General features: G+C 35.7%; 1 protein-coding gene across 1 annotated transcript in view; it reads left to right on the top strand.

Moving 5' to 3' along the window:
* Positions 1-19,993, top strand: part of ARHGAP15 (Rho GTPase activating protein 15) — an 880,171-nt gene that overhangs the window by 118,121 nt on the left and 742,057 nt on the right. The window lies entirely within an intron of this gene.

Raw genomic sequence — 19,993 nt, 5'->3', positions numbered from 1 at the left:
AAGAAAACGGCAAATCACTCCAGCATCTTTGCCAAGAAAACTCCAAATGAGGCCATGAAGAATTAGACACAACTGAAAAACAACTAAACAACACTTAGTTCAGTGCCTGCCTCATAGTAGGTACTTACTAAATGTTTGTTCCCTTTCTTTCCCTTTTAATACTAGGATATGACTATTAGAAATGAATAACAGCATGGAGGTCTAACAGTTTAATCTCTGAATGTAAGAGATTAATCTGGCAGAGAAGCATGTAATATGGATTGAAGAAAAATGATTGCAGTGATGTCAATAATTGACTCTAGAGGTGATAAGGGGAAGGAATAGGGTGGGATTTGAGGAATGGAAAAGATGGCACAGATCCAAGAGATTTTGTGGATGTAAAATTGGTAGGAGTCTGCTACTGACTAGGTTGGTAACAAAGCAAAATCTTAATTTTGAGTAGTAACTTTTTCTTATTTGAATTTGCCCAAAAGACTGGGGTATGCAGTCAAATGTAAGCTTTTCCCAGACAGAACTGCTTTTTACTTTGTCACTGTATCCCCATTGCCTAGTGTAGTGCCTTGCAAATGGTAGAAACTTGACATGTTTGTCCTTTGACACTGTGCCACCAACCTAGTGCAGGCCCATATTTTGTCACACCTACACTATTATGATAACCCGCTAGTTGGTCACTCTGCTGCAAATCTCTCTCCACTCGAATCTGTTCTTTACTTAGGTGTCCAAATGATCTTTCTAAAGAAAGCATAGGTCTGATCATATTGGCTCTCCTATTCAATAAACTCCAGTGGCTCCCTCTTGCCTATAGGAACAAATAAATAGACTTGTTAAAGACCTTTATAACATGCCCCCTTCCTACCTTTCCAGTCTTCTTACATCTAACACCCTTCCAATGGCACTGCAATGCTAGCCTCCTTGAAATTTTTTATATGACATGTGATTGCATTACACTGAGCATGTTTATTAGCATTTTCCCCATTGTATATTTTTAATAAATGACTTCCCTTTTTTCCTATCTCATTTTAAAAAATAAGGTGTACCCACATAGAGTCATAATCCAGTGATGGATTTCTCTCCACAGATCCTCAGTAATGCTCTTGCGGTATACTGTCTCTATTTTAACCTCTTGGATGCTTGTATTTTGTTCATTTGTATATAGTTTCTTGAGATCATGTGTTTTAGTATTGCCTATTTTCTTGGCTTTTGTCTTCTAGAAACTCTTATTTTTTTTTATTTTTAACATTTATTTAAAAAATATTTTGAATTCTAAATTCTCTTTCTCCCTTCCACCGCTTTCCCACCCATTGTGAAGGCAAGCAATATGATATCAATTACACATGTCAAGTTATGTAAGACTTATTTCCACGTTAACCCTGTTTGGAAGAAAAAAAAAAGAAAAGAAAGAAAGTGAAAACAAAGCATGCTTCAATCCTCATTTAGAGTTCATCATTTCTTTCTCTGGAGGTGGACAGCTTTTTTTATCTTGGGTCATTTGGAATTGTCTTGAATCATTATCTTGATCACAGTACCTAAATAATCCAAAGTTGATCATCACTATAATACTGCTGTCATGGTGTACAATGTGCTCACATTTCTCCTGAATTCTCTTTGCATCAGTCCATATAAGACTTTACAGGTTTTTCTAAAACTATCTTGCTCATCATTTCTTATAGCACAATAATTTTCCATTACAACCATGTGCCACAACTTTTTCAGCCATTCTCCAATTGATAGACATCCCCTTAGTTTCCAATCCTTTGCTACCACAAAAAGAGCTGCTATAAATTATTTTGTCCTTTTTTCTTTCCTTTGTTCTCTTTGGGATACAGACATAGCAGTGCTGTAGCTGGTTTAGAGTATGCAGTTTTATTACCCTTTGGGTATAGATCCAAATTGCTTTCCACAATGACCAAACCAGTTTACAAATCCATCAAATGTGAATTCATGCACCCATTTTTTCACATCCCAACCAACATTTTTTTATTTTTCTTTTCTGTTATATTAGTTGATCTGATTCTGTGTGACATGGTACCTCAAAGTTGTTTGAATTTGCATTTCTCTAATCAACAGTGATTTAAAACATTTTTTCATGTAGTTATTGATAGCTTTGATTTCTTCTAAAAACTGCTAGTTCATGTCCTTTGATCATTTATCAGTTGGTGAGTGGCTCTTATTTTTATAAATTTGGCTCAGTACCTTATGTATTTGAGAAATGAAGTCTTTATCAGTGATATTTGATATAATTCCTACCCCACCCCCACCAGTTTTCTGCTTTTCTTCTAATTGTGTTTCTGCAAATAGGTTTTGTTTGTGCAAAACCTTTTTAATTCAATGTAATACAAATTATCAATTATATTCCTTGTGATCTTCTCTATATCTTGTTTTGTCATAAGCTCTTCCCTTATCTATAAATCTGACAGGTAAACTTTTCCATGCTCCCCTAATGTACTTATGATATCACTCTTTATATCTAAATCATTTACCCATTTTGACCTTATTTTGGTGTATGGTATGGGATATTGGTCAATGCCTAGTTTCTGCCAAACTGCTTTCTAGTTTTCCCAGCAATTTTTGTCACATTGTGAGTTCTTGCCCCTAAAGCTTAGATTTGGGGGTCTATCAGACACTAGACTACTATGGTCATTTATTATTATGTGTTGTGTACCTAATGTGTTCCATTGATCCACCACTTCATTTCTTAGTCAAAATCAGATTGTTTTGATGATTACTGCTTTGTAATACAGTTTGAGACTAGGTACTAGTAGACTACCCTCCTTCACACTTTTTTACATTGATTCCCTTGATATTCTTGACCTGTTTTTGCAGATGAATTATTTTATTTTTTATATCTAAAAATAATTCTTTGTTAGTTTGGATGGTATGGCACTCAATAAGTAAATTAACTTAGACAAAATTGTTATCTTTATTATATTGGTTTGGCCTACCTATGAGCAATTAATATTTTTCCAGTTGTTAGGCTCTGTCTTAATTTGTATCAAAAGTGTTTTGTAATTGTGTTCATATAATACCTGGGTTTGTTTTGTCAGGTAGACTTCCAAGTATTTTATGTTGTCTGCAGTTTGTTTTTTTTTAATTGAATGTCTCTCTTTTTCTTACTGCTGAGTTTTGTTGGTAATATATTGAAATACTGATGATTTATGTGGTTTTATTGTATATCCTGAAACTTTGTCAAAGTTGTTCACTGTTTCAACTAGTTTTTAGTTGATTCTCTTGGCTTCTCTAAGTATATGATCATATCATCTGAAAAGAGTGATAGTTGCATTTCTTCATTGACTACTTTAATTTCTTCAGTTTCTTTTTTCTCATTGCTATGGCTAGCTTTTCCTGTATAATATTGAATAGTGGTGATAATGGATATCCTTGTTTACCCCTGATCTTATTGGAAAAGTATCTAGTTTATCCCTATTGCATATAATGCTTGCTCTCGAGTTTTGATAGACACCTCTTATACTTGTCTTTCAAGGCCCAGATCAAATGTCCTCACCTCTGTGAAGGCTGCCCAGATTTCTCCTCTGAATTCCCAGAATCCTTTATATCTCTCTTAATCACACAAGAATATGAAGACATCCCCCAGAGTAAAATGGGCAGGTGACAACAATTTGTTCCAGCAGCCATGAACTCAGCTGATATAAGTGATATGGAGCTCTTAGAGCTTGGTCAAACATTGAAGATACTAAGGTCATTCATTGCAACCTGGGCCTTCACCGGTCATCCTGACTTTTGTATTGCCACTGGACTTAATTGATTCTGTAAGAGAGAGTGAGGCCAATGACTTTGTGCAACTCAGCCTCACTTAAATCCAATTTATGCACAAGTCAAAACATCACCTGATGACATCATTGGTCCTCTTTGAAAATGAACAATGGGGGGCAGCTAGGTGGCATAGTGGATAAAGCACCAGCCCTGGATTCAGGAGGACCTGAGTTCAAATCTGCCCTCAGACACTTGACACTAGCTTTGTGACCCTGGGCAAGTCACTTAACCATCATTGTCCTGCAAAAAAAAAAATAAATAAATGAAAGATGAACAATGTATCATGTTAAGAAATGCTCCATCCATTACTATAATTTTTCATCACAAATTCCTGAAAGTTCTCTTTTTCATTGAAGTCCCATTTTTTCTTCTGAAAGATTATTATCAGTTTTAATAGGAACATGTATTGCATTCTGTCAAAATCTTTTTTCTACATCTACTGATATAATCATATAATTTTTGTTGTTTCTTATTGATGTCATCACTTATGCTTATAGTTCTCCTAACATTGAATCATCTCTGCATTCCTAGTATATATCTCACCTGGTCATAGTTTATGATCTTTGTGATATATTGCTGAAATCTCCTGGCTAATATTTAATTTAAAATTTTTGCATTAATATTCACTAGGGAAATTGGCATTTAGTTTTCTTTCTCTGTTTTTACTTTTCATAGTTTAAGTTTCTAAATCATAATTTTGTCATAAAAGGAATTTTTAAAGACTCCTTCTTGACCTATTTTTTCAAATAATATAGTATTGGAGTTGTTTCCTAAATGTTTGGTAGAATTCATCTGTAAATTCATCTGTCTTAGGGATTTTTTTCTTAAGGAATTAATTTATGACCTGTTCAATTTCTTTTTAAAAGATAGGGCTATTTAAATATTTCCTTTCCTCTTCTGTTAATCTGGACAGTGTATATTTTTATGAATATTTATCTGTTTCACTTAGACTATCAATTTTATTGACATATGATTGGACAAGACATCTAATAATTCCCTTAACTTTATCTCTATCATTTTTGATACTGGTAATTTGGCTTTCTTTTTAAAAGTTAAATTAACTAATGGTTTATCTATTTTAATGTTTTTTCATAAAACCAATACCTAGTTTTATTTATTAGTTCAATTGTATTTTTACTTCCAATTTGATTAATCTCTTTTGATTTTCAGTATTTTCTTTCTTGTGTTTATTTTTAATTTGTTCATTTTCTAGGTTTTTAATAAGTTGCATGCCCAATTCATTCATATGCTCTTCCTTTTAATTTTTTTATTGATATGAGTATGTAGATATATACATTTTTCCCTAATTACTGCTTTGACAAGTTGTATCATTGATGTAGTTATCGTTAATGAAATTATTGATTCCTTCTATGATTTGTTCTTTGACCCACTCATCCTTTAGAATTAGATTATTTAGTTTGAGATAACTTTTTAAATCTGTGCTTCCACAGTCCTTTAATGAATGTTATTTTTCATTACATTATGTTCTGAGAGGGGTGCATTTCTGCTTTTCTTCATTGCTTTGTGTAATTTTATGCCCTAATACATTATCAATTTTTGTGAAGCTGTAATGTACAACTGAGAAAAAGGTATTGTCCTTTCTATTCTCATGCAATTTTCTCCAAAGACCTATCAAAGCTAACTTCTAAAATTCCATTCATCTCCTTAACTTCTTTCTTATTTAATTTATAGTCATATTTATCTAGTTTTGAGAAGGGAAAGTTGAGGTCCCCCACTAGTATAGTGTGACTGTCTATTTCCTCCAATAATTCATTTAAACTTTTCCTTTCAGAATTTTGATGCTATGCCATTTTGGTACATATATGTTTAATATGATAGTACTTAACTGCCTATGGTACCTTTAAGCAAGACATAGTTTCCCTGCTTATCTTTTTTAATTAAATCTATTTTTGCCTTTGCTTTGTGAGATCCTGATTGCTACCCCTGCCTTTTTCATTTTGTCTAAAGCATAATAAATTCTGCTCTAGCCGTATTTTAACTCTGTGTTTTACTGTATTTCAAATGTGTTTATTTTATTTTTTTAATTTTTATTTTTTTAAATTTTGCAGGGCAATGAGGGTTCAGTGACTTGCCCAGGGTCCCACAGCTAGTAAATGTAAGTGTCTGAGACCAGATCTGAAACTCAGGTCCTCCTGAATCCAGGGCCGGAGCTTTAACCACTGCACCACAATAGCTGCCCCCTCATATGTGTTTCTTTTTAAACCAGCTTATTGTTGAATTCGGTTTCTAATCCATTCTGCTATCCACTTCTATTTTATGAGTGAATCCATCTGATTGACATTCAGTTATGATTACTAACTAGACATTTCCCTCCATCTTATTTTCCTTTGTTTTCTTCTCTCCCTCTCTTTTTTCTCTATTCTTCCTTAAAAAAAAAAAGTTTTGCTTCCAACCACTGCCTTTTTTAATCTGCCCTCCCTTTTATCACCCCCCCCCCGCCCCTTTTTATCCCTTTCCCCTCCTACTTCCCTGTTAGGTACATAGATTTCTATATCTAATCTAATCTAATCTACACACATATACATATAAACTGTGAGGGACAAAATTTGATATACAGAGCATTATTTGGGTGACTCACCTCAATATTTAGGTCCCAGAAATATGAGGGACCCTTTAGGTTCATCCTCCCCTCAGAACTGCCCTTTTTAGATATTTCTCCCAGGCCAATAAGAAAGGAGCCTCTAAGCTTTAATTCTCAAAAGGATTCCAATTAAGCTAGTTCAAAGAAGTTTAGGGTTTTACATGATTAACTCACCAAACCCGAACAGTCTACAGTTGCTCACACCATAGCAGTTACCTGAGACAGAGCATACAAGCGCCACCACCTCAAGGGGAGAAGAAGACAGTGCATTCCGGAAGATGGCTAGCATTCCAGAAGCCCCTCCACCTCCCTTCAGGGAGCGTTCGATCTTTTCCTCCCCCAATAGGGGAGGTCCTACTAAAAATGCCTATGAAGAATTGTCCTTCTGACTCAGTAGCAAACATAACCTCAGAGTTGGCCAGGTGTGGCCCCTCCAAATGAGTCAACTAAAAATGGCAATATTAATCTTTACCACAATAATTTCTTACCACAATACAAACACATGTACTACATAATATATAGTACATAAATATATATACATATACACAAATATGTATGTATAAATACACATAAACTCTTCCCTCTTTGAACCAATTCAGATCAGATTGAGGTTCAAGCATTCCCCACCCCCCCATGCCCAACACTTTTCCTTTCACTGTAAAAACTCTTCCCATTTAATTCTTTTATGTGAGATAATTGTCCCATTCTTCATTTCCCTTTCCTCTCTTCTCTAGGTGCATCCCTCTTTCTCATTCATTCATTTAAAAAACTTATAATTACATTATAATCAACTTACACCCACTCTGTCTATGTAGAGCCCTTCTAATGCCCTAATAATGATGAAGTTCTTAGGAAGTAACATGTATTATCTCTCTGTACCAGGAATGTAAACAGTTTAACTTTTATTTCTTTATGATTTCTTTTTTCATGTTTAACCTTTTTATGCTTCTCTTGAGTGTTCTATTTGAAAATCAAATGTTCTGTTTTACTCTGATCTTTTCATCAGGAATGCTTGAAAATCTTTAATTTCATTAAATATCCATTTCCCCAGACAGATTATATTCAGTTTTTCTGGGTATGTTATTCTTATTTGAAATCTTTCATTTTTTGGAATATCATATTTCAAGCTTTCCACTTCTTTAATTTGGTATCTGCTAAATCTTGTGTGATCTTGACTGTGGCCCCAAAATATTTGAATGGTTTCTTTCTGGTTGCTTGGAAAATTTTCTCCATGATCTGGGAGGTCTGGAATTTGGCTATAGTATTTCTGGGAGTTTTCATTCTGGTATCTCTATATGGAGATGAGTGGTGGATTCTTTCAATTTGTATTTTGCCCTTTGATTCTCAGATGTTGAGGGAATTTTTCCTTTATAATTTCTCAGAATATGATGCCTAGACTCTTTCTCTGATCATGGCTTTCAGGTAGTACAATATTTCTGAAACTACACCTCCTCAATCTATTTTCTAGCTCAGTTGTGTGTTTTTTCCTGTGAAAGATTTCACATTTTCTCTTTTGTTTTATTCTTTTGGTTATATTTCATTGTTTCTTAATGTCTCACAGAGTTATTAATTTCCACTTGCCCAATTCTCATTTTTAAAGGATTTTTTCTTCAGTGAACTTTTGTACTCTCCTTTTCATTTGACCAGTTCAATTTTTAAGGAGTTATTTTCAGCAATAATGTTTTGTACTTCCTTTACCATTTGGCCAATTCTGTTTTTTAAAAATTATTTTCTTCATTTACTGCCTCTTTTACCAAGCTGTTACTTTTTGTTGATGATTTTCTTGTATCACTCCCATTTGGTTTTTTTTAATTGTTAAAACTTTATTATTTATGTATTTGGGCATTTATTTTTTTAATTTTCAGTTCTCACTTCTTTCCCTTTGTTCCAGTATTCCTCCACTCCTTGTGAAGGCAAGAAATGTAATATCAATTATACATGTAAAATCATTTAAAACATATTTTCCTATTAGCCATGTTGCCCAAAAAAAGCAAGAAAAATAAAGAGGAAAAAATGTGCTTCTGTCTCTATTCAGATTCCATCAGACATTTCTCTGGGAGATAGCATTTTTCATCATTATTCCTTTGGAATTGTCACTGTATTAATCAGAATAGCTAAGTAATTCACAGTTGATTATCCTACAATATTGTAGTTACTGTGTACAATGTTCTCTTGGTTCTACTCACTTCACTTTGCATCAATTCATATGCCTTCTCAATTTTTTTTCTGAAACTGCTGATTTTTTATAGCGCAATAGGATTCCATCAAAATCCCATGTAACAACTTTTTTCCAGTTATTCCCTAATTGATGGAATCCCCTTAGTTTCCAATTCTTTCTACCACAAAAAGAGCTGCTATAAATATCTTTGTACAAGTAGGTCATTTTTCTTTTTCTTTGATCTCTTTGGGATCCTGATCTAGTAGTGGTATTGCTAGTAGTGGTTTGCCCAGTTTTATAGGCCTTTGGACTTAGATCCAAATTGCTCTTCAAAATGTTTGGATCAATTTACAACTCCAGTGGATTAGTGTCTAATTTTCCCACACCCCTTCCAATATTTGCCATTTTCCTTTTCTATCATATTAGCCAATTGCATATCTGGGAGGTAGTACCTCAGGGTTGTCTTAATTTTTATTTCTCTAATCAATAGTGAGTTAGAGCATTTTATATGACTGTAGATAGCTTTGATTTCTTCACCTGAAAACTGCCTGTTCATATCTTTTGATCATTTATCAATTGGATAATGATTTGTATTCTTATAAATTCTTATATATTTGAGAAATAAAGCCTTTATCAGAGAAACTTGCTGTAAAAAATTTTCCCATGCCCCCCTTTCCTTCTAATCTTGCCTGCATTGGGTGGTCTGTGCAAAATCTTTTGAATTTAGTGCACTCAAAAGTATCCATTTTATATTCTTTGACCTCTCTATCTCTTTTTTGGTCATAAATTCTTCCATTATCTATGGATCTGAAAAGTTAAATTCCCATGCTCCTTCTAATTTTATTTCACTTATTTTTCACATTTTTTCATCTGGCCACTTTTAATTTTGAAATATTTTAACTCTTCTAGGAATCTCATTGAACTTCTGTCCAATTCAATTTCTTTGTCTTTGAAAAGGCTTTGATTGTAATAGTTTTTACATAATTTTCTTCTGAGTTTGGGTCCTGATCTTCCCCGTCAACACCATATAGCTTTTTATGGTCAGGTTCTTTTTGTTGTTGTTACTTGCTAATTTTTGCACTCTATTTCTTGACTTTGAACTTGATGTTAAAGTTAGGCTCTAATCCTGGGGTGGGGCTAGAGCAAGAACTGTCCCAAATTTTAGGCTTTTTTTGAACTGTTTTTGAGAACTAGTTCTGGGTCTTTGGAAGTTTCTCAGTGTTTCCAAAGTGGTGATCCAGGGAGAAGTATAGCCACTGATCTTTTGCGATCATGAGCAATACTGCTCCCCAGGGTCTTTGGTCCATTGTAACTGCAAATGCTTTCTTTCTACCCTGGAACTGCGATCCAGAAGTGATAGATAATGGAGTTGCCACAAAGAGCCCTGTCATGTATCCAGTGCTAGTACAGTGTTTGTTGTTGGGTCTCTTTCTGACCATCTGTCCTATCTCCTCTCTGGTTTGAGAGCTCCCAAAGCTACTGCTGCTGTCCACTGCCTCCAAGGCCCTCAGCTGGTGTTGCTGCTATGTATATTCTGAGCTGGCCCACATCCCAGTCTCACAGACCTCTTCTTCTGACCTCTTAAATTGTCTTGGATTGGAAAAAAAGTCTTACCCCAACATTTTGCTGACTCTGCTTCTCCAGAATTCAATTTTAGGTGGTTATTTTAAAAGTTTTCCTGGAGGGAAATGTTGAGAGAATTCTGCTGTAGTGCTTCCTCTACTTCACCATCTTGGCTTCACCTCTCCCTATAAATTTCCAGAAATGGCAAATGCTCTTCTACTTCCTATGTTACAGTAACTGTCAATGGAAGAGATTTTCAAAGGGGTGTGCATGGGGTTTAAGATTGCAAGCATTTATCAAATGAGTAGTAAGGAAATGCAGACAGCAATAAGAGACAACTCTTTTGTGAAGCTTGGAAGTGGAAGGTGAAGGAGAGAGTAGGTAGAATTATGTGGTTTGGGAGAGATGGTGGGATAACTGAAGAGTTTTTTATTGTTGTTTGTTTTGGTTTTATTGTAAGGATAGGTTTGATTTGCAACATTTTAGTGGGCAGCAAGGAATGAGCCAGTAGATAGGAAGAGATTGAAAATAAGTTTGAAGGAATGATGGATAAGAAACTCATTCTGGAGTTAATGGGAAGGGATGAAGCCAAGTCTACAAAAAGGTGGTTAACCTTGGAAAAATGAAAACACAACCACACAGAGGCTGGTAGATTACAGTAACAAATACTCCTTTCCTCTTTTTTGCAGCATCAGATTACAATAACTTCTCCTTCATTAGGTACTTCTCCATTTGCATTTAATGTACAGTGAAAGTACAAGCAACAAGCAAACCCAGTTATGTTGAGCCACCCTTTACTTCCTTTCCCATTAAGTTATAACAGATAATTAAATTTCCAGTAAGTTGTTGCTCAGGACATAAATGGGAGGGGCATTATCACTGAACATCAATAAGACCAAAGTTCCACATGTCTTGAGCAGAGATGCAAAAAGACCCTAAGAACAGTGGAAAGGAAGCTCTAAGGAGAGGATGGATGTAGAGAGTGTATCCTTGCATGCTTCATAAATCATCAACAAAGAAAGAGGCACCTTCAATACGTGTCTACCCCTGAACCAAGCCTCTGATTCTCTAGGCTACCATTCTGTATGGTGGTAGAAAAATGTAGCTCACTGGTTCAAAAATGAAAGCCTCATTAAAAAGGCTCATAAGGACTTCTTAGACATCAAATAGCTCTTCCAAAACAACATTTTGATGAGTTAAGGCTAAATGAGTCAGAAACATACGGATTAAATTTCCCTTGAAATACTCAGGGGTTTTAAAATGAAGGAGGAAAGCACTTGGCAAAACATAGTCAGTGCTTTGCCAAACCCAAAACATTTGAAAAACAGTTCAAGACATTTTGCCGAACCCTAAAGCCTGCTAGGTTCTCCCATCCCTGGCTTTAAAAAAAATAGAGTATGAACAAAAATCTATTCTCAACACGTGGACATTCAATAGGATCAACAGAATATACTTGAGTTTTGAATTGGGCCACCATCTTCTCTGTAGCTAATCTTGGACAATCTTTAGTTGAACATTTTAGCCCCTATGGAACAAAATTCTTCTCTTTCATATTTCCCAGATTCTTCTTCTGAGATAACCCCTGTCCCTTATTCAGGGAACTCAGGATTCTTTTACTTTTCTTCTTCTTAAATTCATGCAAACACACACACACACACACACACACACACATATGCACATCATCCCATTTAGACATTGTCTAAAGCACCATATTCTGTGATTGTTATAAGCCACCAAAGCACTGGATTTCATTTCTGAGCAAAGAGGAAGACTGATACAAAAGTATAAAACTTTAGAAAATGACTTTAGTATTTATAACACAGAAGCTCTTGATGTTCCTTTTGGGAGGGCTTTGTTTTTGCTTGCTTGTTTTTAATGAAGGAGAGTCACTACCACTTCCATGCCATACACCTGGCCAGCAGAGCCAGAACAGCAGGGGAAACAGCTGTAGAGAAGGGCAAGGAGGAGACAAAAAACTATACACAAACAATGAATCAAAAGCCAAGAGAGGAACAGCAACAGCTGAAAATCAAGCACCTGCAAGGCAATGGAAGAGAGGAGAGAAAAACCTACCTTTTCTTGGATCCCTCTGGAAAAGTAGATACAAAAGAAGATATTAGAAAGACTAGAAGTAGGGTTTGAGCAGAATGAAATTACCACATGTGAAAACTTCCCCTTTCCCTGTCACTTTGTTTATTATATTATGTTGTATTATTTATTTATTTTAACCAATTTCTTTATTTTAAATCAGTGTTGAAGCAAACTTGAATCTGACTCTGTTCCTGAAACTAATCCAGGCAATAATAAAAATATGGATTAAACCATATCCAAAGATTTTTCTCTAGTATCAAAATAATTCTTGAATGAGTTTCAGAAACTTAGTGGTCTAATTAAAGCTGATTCCAACATCATTCTTATAGTACTTAGAGACTGGTGACTGAAATAACGCTTTACCAGACTGTGAGTGTAATGCCAAGTGAATTGGTTTGAGTGAATTGGGAATAGGGTCATAAAATTTGAACCGACTCAACCAGGAGCCCCTTAATGGTAAACAATGGGGCAAGATTGGTATTTCTTGGTTCCTGCCTATCTCAATGACCTGTTACAAATTATACAGAATAATATATTTTGCTTCTACATCATTTGGTTACAATTGGTAGATATGCTCTAATTGCCATATACTGGCTTCAGCCCAATAGTTTTTTAAATGTGTATTGTGTGAAAAGGGCCAGCAACCATTGTTTTATTTTATTTTTTTCTCCTAATCAATCATGTGCAGTTACCAAGCAATATCAGAGGTGTTGGCTTGAAAGAAAACAGAACAAAAACACTATGATATTTTATTATGGCTAAGGCCCTCATCCCCAATCCATTCAATAAATATTTATTAAGTGCCTTCTAACTGCAAAGCAAGGTCTAACCACTATAAGAAATACAAGAGACAGACAGACAGATTGATAGTTTAGTAGGAGTGATAAGGGGATACCAAGTAACTATAAAGTTAAATATGCTATAAGTGTATGAAAGGCAGAAAATAAAATGAGAGATTAAGAGAGTGAAAAATCATTTTGTTTGGGAGATTCAGAGAAAGTATTGCCATTTGCCCTGAGTCTTTAGGACAAAGATAGTAAGACTTCAACAAATGGAAACAAGGCAAGGATTTATTCATGGGATAGGAAAAATATCCAACAAATGTAAACCTTTTTCTTCTATTTAGCTATTTCACAGGCTAATTACTCATTTAACTAAGGATTTATGCTTGAGTAAATACTTTAGCATAGGAATATCTACTTGCATTTCAACAGAGTGCTTGCATCTTGAGCCTTTCCTTTGACTTCAGGAAATTAGAAACACCTTAACAAACACATCTTTACTGTGATGAAGATACAGTGTCGTTGTAAGATAAACAAACAATTGTTCTTGGAAGTAGAAAGCCAATTCACTGATTTTTTTTTCTCTTTGCCTAGATTTTGGCTGAAATTTAATTTTTGGCCAATTATTTAACGTGGCATATGTTTGTACACACACACACACACACACACACACACACTCACACTTTTATAATAGTTATATAGTTACAGTTACAGGAGAGAATAAAATTAACTACTTGGTAGACTTAGAAACCAATTAAATATTCCATTTTCTTCATATAAGGTCAACTGGTGTTGAACTGGGTTTTGGAGAACTTATTTTGGCCCTGCAATACAGTAAAAAGATCACTGGCCTATGTGATCAGAAGTCATGGATTCTTACCCAACTCTTTCACTAATTAACTAGGGGACCTTGGCCATGTTGTTGCCCCATCATTAGACTACTTGACATTTAAGATCCCTTTCAGCTCAGCAATTCTATGCCCGTGTGTGGTGGAAAATTTTGAAGGAGTTGAACAGAAAAATGGTCCATTGACCTCTAGATAACTTGAATCTGCTTTGAAGTAAACTTTTTACTAGCCAAAGAGCAAAATGAAAAATTTCTGGGTGAATGAAACTGAAGTTTAAGGGGAAGCACATTTGCATGACTTATTTCCTTCAATTTATCCACTATTCTATTAGGTAGGGCTCATGAATATACACAAAGGGAATAAAGCTCAGTTCCTGTCCTCAAGGAGCTTACAAATTCAGCTGGGATGAGAGAATTTGCAAACATTTAGGCAATTAGAAAGCTAAACTGTACCACTACAGTTTGGAATGTAAGTATAGGAGCAGTTCAGATATGGAGAAAACAATTGCAATATGTGCCCATCTATTTGCTTTACCTACCTATATGCCCTTTTCCCTGTACCTGAAATGAATGCTCTCTTAAAATCCCTAGTTTGCTTCTGTGAGATTTAAAATTGGATATTAGATCATAAATCTCCCCTACTTAACCTTTCCCTTAATTTATCTCCCAAACTAGTAAATGGAAGAAGCTTTTGGTTTTCTAGATATACCTTTTATTTATTGTTATGGTAGTCACAAGGTGATGTTGATTAGGAAGGATAGGAGAAGTGAGAAACACAATACAAATCGTCTTAAGTCTAAGCTTAGTCTATATTCCTTATAAAAACTCACCAAACCGAAAAGGCAACCTTTGGAGAGAGAACCGTCTGTGGCCGTGCCGTCAGGGAGTCCCGCCAAGCAGGCAAAAAGCCTCACTTCCGTTCTCTCCACCCCCGGAAGGAGAGCCCCCCCCCCCCCCCCCCCCCCCCCCCCCCCCCCCCCCCCCCCCCCCGCAGCAGTCTGACATGCGCAGCAGGCGGATTGTTCGTCTCCTCCTCAAAAGGGTGGTCCTTGAAAAACTGGCGTCTTTCAGATATCCTAACCAACTGGTAAAAACTTTCATATTTTTTACCACACTTCAAATCTCAGAATATACACCACCTCCTACATGAAGCCTTTTCTGAAAATCTATGCTGCTAGAACATCCCCAGTAAAATGATTATGTAGTTATTTTGTATATATTTATAAGTATATACCTTACTTTTTCCAGTAGAAGGTAAGGACAGGAACTCTTGTTTTCATTTTTGTGCCTTTGTTAGCTAGAACAGTGTCTGATGAAGTAAAGATGTGTTTATCAATATTTTTGACTTATTGATTTATCAATACAAATATGCACTTAAAATATACTGAAGAAACACTATTTCCTGTCCAAAAACTATATCTAGTAATTATATATTTATATACACATATACATATACATATAAGTAGATATGAGACATGCATACACAGAGTATCCACACAGAGCAGAATTCCTTAATATTAAGTGTCAAAAGAAATTATTAATATTTGTTACTAGGTTATATTAGGCTTTTTATATGTGACTTCATTCTAATAGATGCCACCCTGGCTGATCTATATGTTGCTACTATTGGTTATTTTTTAATCTAAGCTTGTCTTTTGTAAGATTTTGCTTAATGATTACACCCCTCCTCATTTAGTTTGCTGTACAACAGCTGTTGAGAGATCCTACTATTATCCATTTTTCATATATCTTTTTCAGTGGAATTATGTCTGATGAGCATCACTTTAGTGCTGGTCAACTGACTGATGTCTATAACTTATTATTTGACTCCACGATCTTTTAGTTTCTTTCTGGTTTTAAATTCTTTAGTTCTAGGTTTCTTTTAGTCTTGTACTTTGTCTTCTTTTTTAAAATTCTAACTTGTCACTGATTTACATTTATTTATTTTTCTTTTTTTGGTGAGACAATTGGGGTAAAATGACTTGCCCAGGGCCACACAGCTAAGAAGTGACAAGTGTCTGAAGCTAGTCTTCTTACCATAATATCTTCATATACCACATTTTAAAATTGTGTTTAAATATCTATTCATTTGTATACTATGCATACTCACTTTTTCATGTTCACACCAGCATGTAACTCCTATTTCTCTTTTGGAGTAGGAAATACACATCCTGCTGATTCCTTGCCCAGTCAGCAGGACCATCCGTAGGTGAGAACAGTCTTTAGTCAACCACACTGTGTGCACCCTTGTTTTCTTACCTCTGAGGGATTTTTTATTACAGTGATAGTAGACTTAAATCAGCATCAAGGTTAGCCCCAATAGGACTATGATAAGTTATGTGCAACCCAAAGGGTATAAACTGAAGTAGGAATGACAGGATGACCCAACTCTGACTTGCCATTGAGTTGGGAGGATGAGAAAATGATGGAACATGTCATGTCTCCCCTCTTCTCCAGATGGCACTGACCAGTTTAATAAAAGGAAAATATAAAATTGAGTCCCAAACTCTAACCTTCATACTCTAAGGTAGAAACAGGATTAGGTATGATTCAGAAGTGAATTCTGTTATTATTATTTTGAATGTACCTATAATTTCTTTGAGGTAAGGAGCTTCCAATGAGTTACTTCCAATTTAGAGAGCTGCCTAGGGAACTGAGGAGGGTTTTTGCCAAGGGTCACACAGCTAGTATTGAGAGTTGGAACTTGGATCCAGGTTTTCTGACTTTATGACCAACTCTTTACCCACTTATTTGCATTGCCTCCGAATATATTATCATATATTATACTTGTATAATAATAACAACTGATAATGACATAATCAGTCAGGATGCATGACACCAATTTCTGGAATCTACACACAATAACCTGGAGTCATGGAATTGATTTAGCTTGCTAAGTGGAAGTGATCACATACTTAGAGTATAATAATTCAAGAGAACCAACCACTGAGACTGCAATGTTTGATGTCCTAAGAAGACCCTAGTAGGGTCCTATGGGATAAAATAAACTCCCCACTGAACAAGGAGAGTCAATTTAGTGACACAGTTGATGCATGCTCATGATGATGCCTCCCAACAGGAGTTGTATTTTATTTCATGTCCTCACAAAGAAGTTACTGTAACCACTTCAATTCCTTCCTCCTTTCTCTCTTCATCATTTCAACATCAGTCAATACTTTTGAAAAATGAAAGTACTAGGTTAACTTGGGGTCAGTATTTTTTTTGGTAACAAGTTGTATTTTTAGTACCTCTTTGCTCTATAAATGTAGGTTTTGGTAACCTTCACCTTTTCTCCAAACAAAAGGCGTGCTTGAATTCTAACAGTGTATCTTATTGTGGGTGTACGGCACCATATCTCAGTGCACACAGTGGCAAAAACAGCAACCTCTGCCTACGCGGTATATGAAGGTTACAGTATGGGACTCAATTTTATATATTTTTTTCTGTTTTGAAAAATGTATTTTCTTCTGCATTCAAAAAATAAGCATTTCCATAAGAGATGTAAAAGAAGATCGTCTTACATCTTGCTTGGACTATTACACTAATGGCCTCATAATTCAGTTTGCCTGCTGCCAGAATCTTCCCTCTGAGACTCATCCTCCATACAACCATGTGAATAATCTTTCTAATGCATAGGTCTGTTCACCATGTTCAAATCCTTGATCAGAATGCTAGGATGGTAAAGCACAAAACCCTTAGCCCATCATTCAGAGGATTTTACAGTTTGGCCCCAACTCGCCTTTCCAACCATATTTTCATTTACTTCTTGAATGAAATCTTTGATCTTGTCCTGCTTTATCTTGTATTTCTGCCTTTGCACATACCTTCCCCCATGACTATAACACACACACACACACACACACGCACACACACACACACACACAACTTTCTTATCCTTCAAACCCAGTGCAAAAGCAATTTCCATAAGATCATAGAATTAGAATTGGAAAAAACCTAATAGATGTTCTAGTCCAAGAAGATACAAATGAGAGAACATGGGCCCAGAAAAGTGAAAGGACATTCCCAGAGTCACCCAAGAATTAAAATAGTAAGGCTTTGACCCTACCATGAAGCTTTCCTTAGATAGAAATGATCTCTCTCTCTCTTTTTGCAGATCTCAGGACTTTCTAGCCTCCATTATGCACTTCAATCACATCTTCCTTTATTATGTCCTGTTTTTCCTGTGCATACCTCATACATATTTTTTTGCTTATTGTCTCCTTCACTAGATTGTGATCTCTTCGAGGGGAGGAACTGTCTTTTGACTTTTTAAAATCCCTAGTGCTTATATAATTCCTGGCACATAGTAGATACCTAGTAAGTGTTTATCAATTTACGGTTTTCTCATTTGTATCTCAGTGATGTATCTATATCTATAGATAATCTCCTCCCCTCTACTTCTTTACTTTATGTTTCTTCAGAATATAGATTATTTTTCATCTCAGCATCCCACTTGCCCACTGTATGGATATTTTTATTGTTGTTTATTCATTTTTCAATTAAGTCTGAATCTTCTTGATACCTTTTGGGCTTTTCTTGGCAAAGATACTAGAGTTGCTTGCCATTTCCTTCTCCAGATCAGTTTTCAGGTGAAGAAATTGAGGCAAACCAGTCAAGTGACTTTCCCAAAGTCACACAGTTAGTAAGTGTCTGAGGCCAGATTTGAATTCAGGAATATGAATCTTCCTAAATCCAGCCCTAGCACTCTATCCACTGTGCCACCTAGGTGCCCTAGGTATGAATGATGCATTGAATATTTCAGGCACTTAATAAATGATTATTATTTTGAATATATTTGAATTATCCATTGTGATTTCAATAACTCAGTGCAGATAAGAATGTCCTTAAATTATCTCTACCACTACTTATAGCGCAGCTAGGTGGTGCTGTGGATAAGAGCACTGAACTTGGAATCAGATAGACTCATCTTCCTGAGTTGAAATCTGGCCTCAGACACTTATTAGCTGTGTAACCCTGGGCAAGTCACTTGAACCTGTTTAACTTGATCTATAAAATGAGCTAGAGAAGGAAGTGGCAAACCATTCCCATGTCTTTGCCAAGAAAATCCCAAATGCTGTCACAAAGAGTCATACACAACTTGTAAACAACTGAAAACTACTACCTATTAAAGAACCTGAAATCCTCTCATTTAATGTTCATTCCCAGGGACAGCTAGGTGGGGTAGTAGATAAAGCACCAGCCCTGGATTCAGGAGGACCTGAGTTCAAATTTGGCCTCAGACACTTGACACTTACTAGCTGTGTAAGCCTGGGCAAGTCACTTAACCCTCACTGCCCTGTAAAAAAAAAAAAAATTTTTTTTAATTCATTCCCTTGGATCCTGAGTTCTATTTTGATATTACACAAATATGTAAATAATCCCAAAATAGTTAATACTTTCATCTTTTGAACAACTAAAACCTTAGGAAGGAATATAGCAACTCAAGGTAGACCAAGACCCTACTATCATAAGTGGGAATTCAGGTCGAAGTGCAAAAACATACCAAACCTATTTCAGAATTTTGCATTGGCCCTGCCCTACTAATGTGGTAAAGTTACTTTGTGTGAATATCACCAGGATGAAAACTTCAGAAATTAAAAAGACTTGTTGAATATCTCCAAGGAATTCATAGTATAAAAAGGGGAGATAATAGGTATTAAAAAGATAAATATTGGGGGCAGCTAGGTGGCGCAGTGGATAAAGCACTGGCCCTGGATTCAGGAGGACATGAGTTCAAATCCGGACTCAGACACTTGACACTTACTAGCTGTGTGACCCTGGGCAAGTCACTTAACCCTCATTGACCCACAAAAAAAAAAAGCTAAATATTATCACTAGAAGAGAGAAGCAAGACTTTTTAGTTGGAAGAGGCTTATTCCAAAACCAGAAATCCTGTTAGGTTTGGTTGATAATCACCTCTTTGGTGTTAAGCTTTTTTATATAATTATATATTTTACTTCCTTCCTACCTGTGTTACATTTTTTTTTCTGGGCAATGGGGGTTAAGTGACTTGCCCAGGGTCACACAGCTAGTAAGTGTCAAGTGTCTGAGGCTGGATTTGAACTCAGGTACTCCTGAATCCAGGGCCGGTGCTTTATCCACTGCGCCACCTAGCTGCCCCAACCTGTGTTATATTTTACACCACTGTCACAGTGCCTTGGAAATAGTAGTTACTTAAT

This window comes from Dromiciops gliroides, chromosome 3 (genome assembly GCF_019393635.1).
Source record: "Dromiciops gliroides isolate mDroGli1 chromosome 3, mDroGli1.pri, whole genome shotgun sequence".
NCBI lineage: Eukaryota > Metazoa > Chordata > Mammalia > Microbiotheria > Microbiotheriidae > Dromiciops > Dromiciops gliroides.
The sequence above is the reverse complement of the archived record's forward strand: the minus strand, read 5'-3'. Positions and strand labels throughout refer to the sequence as shown.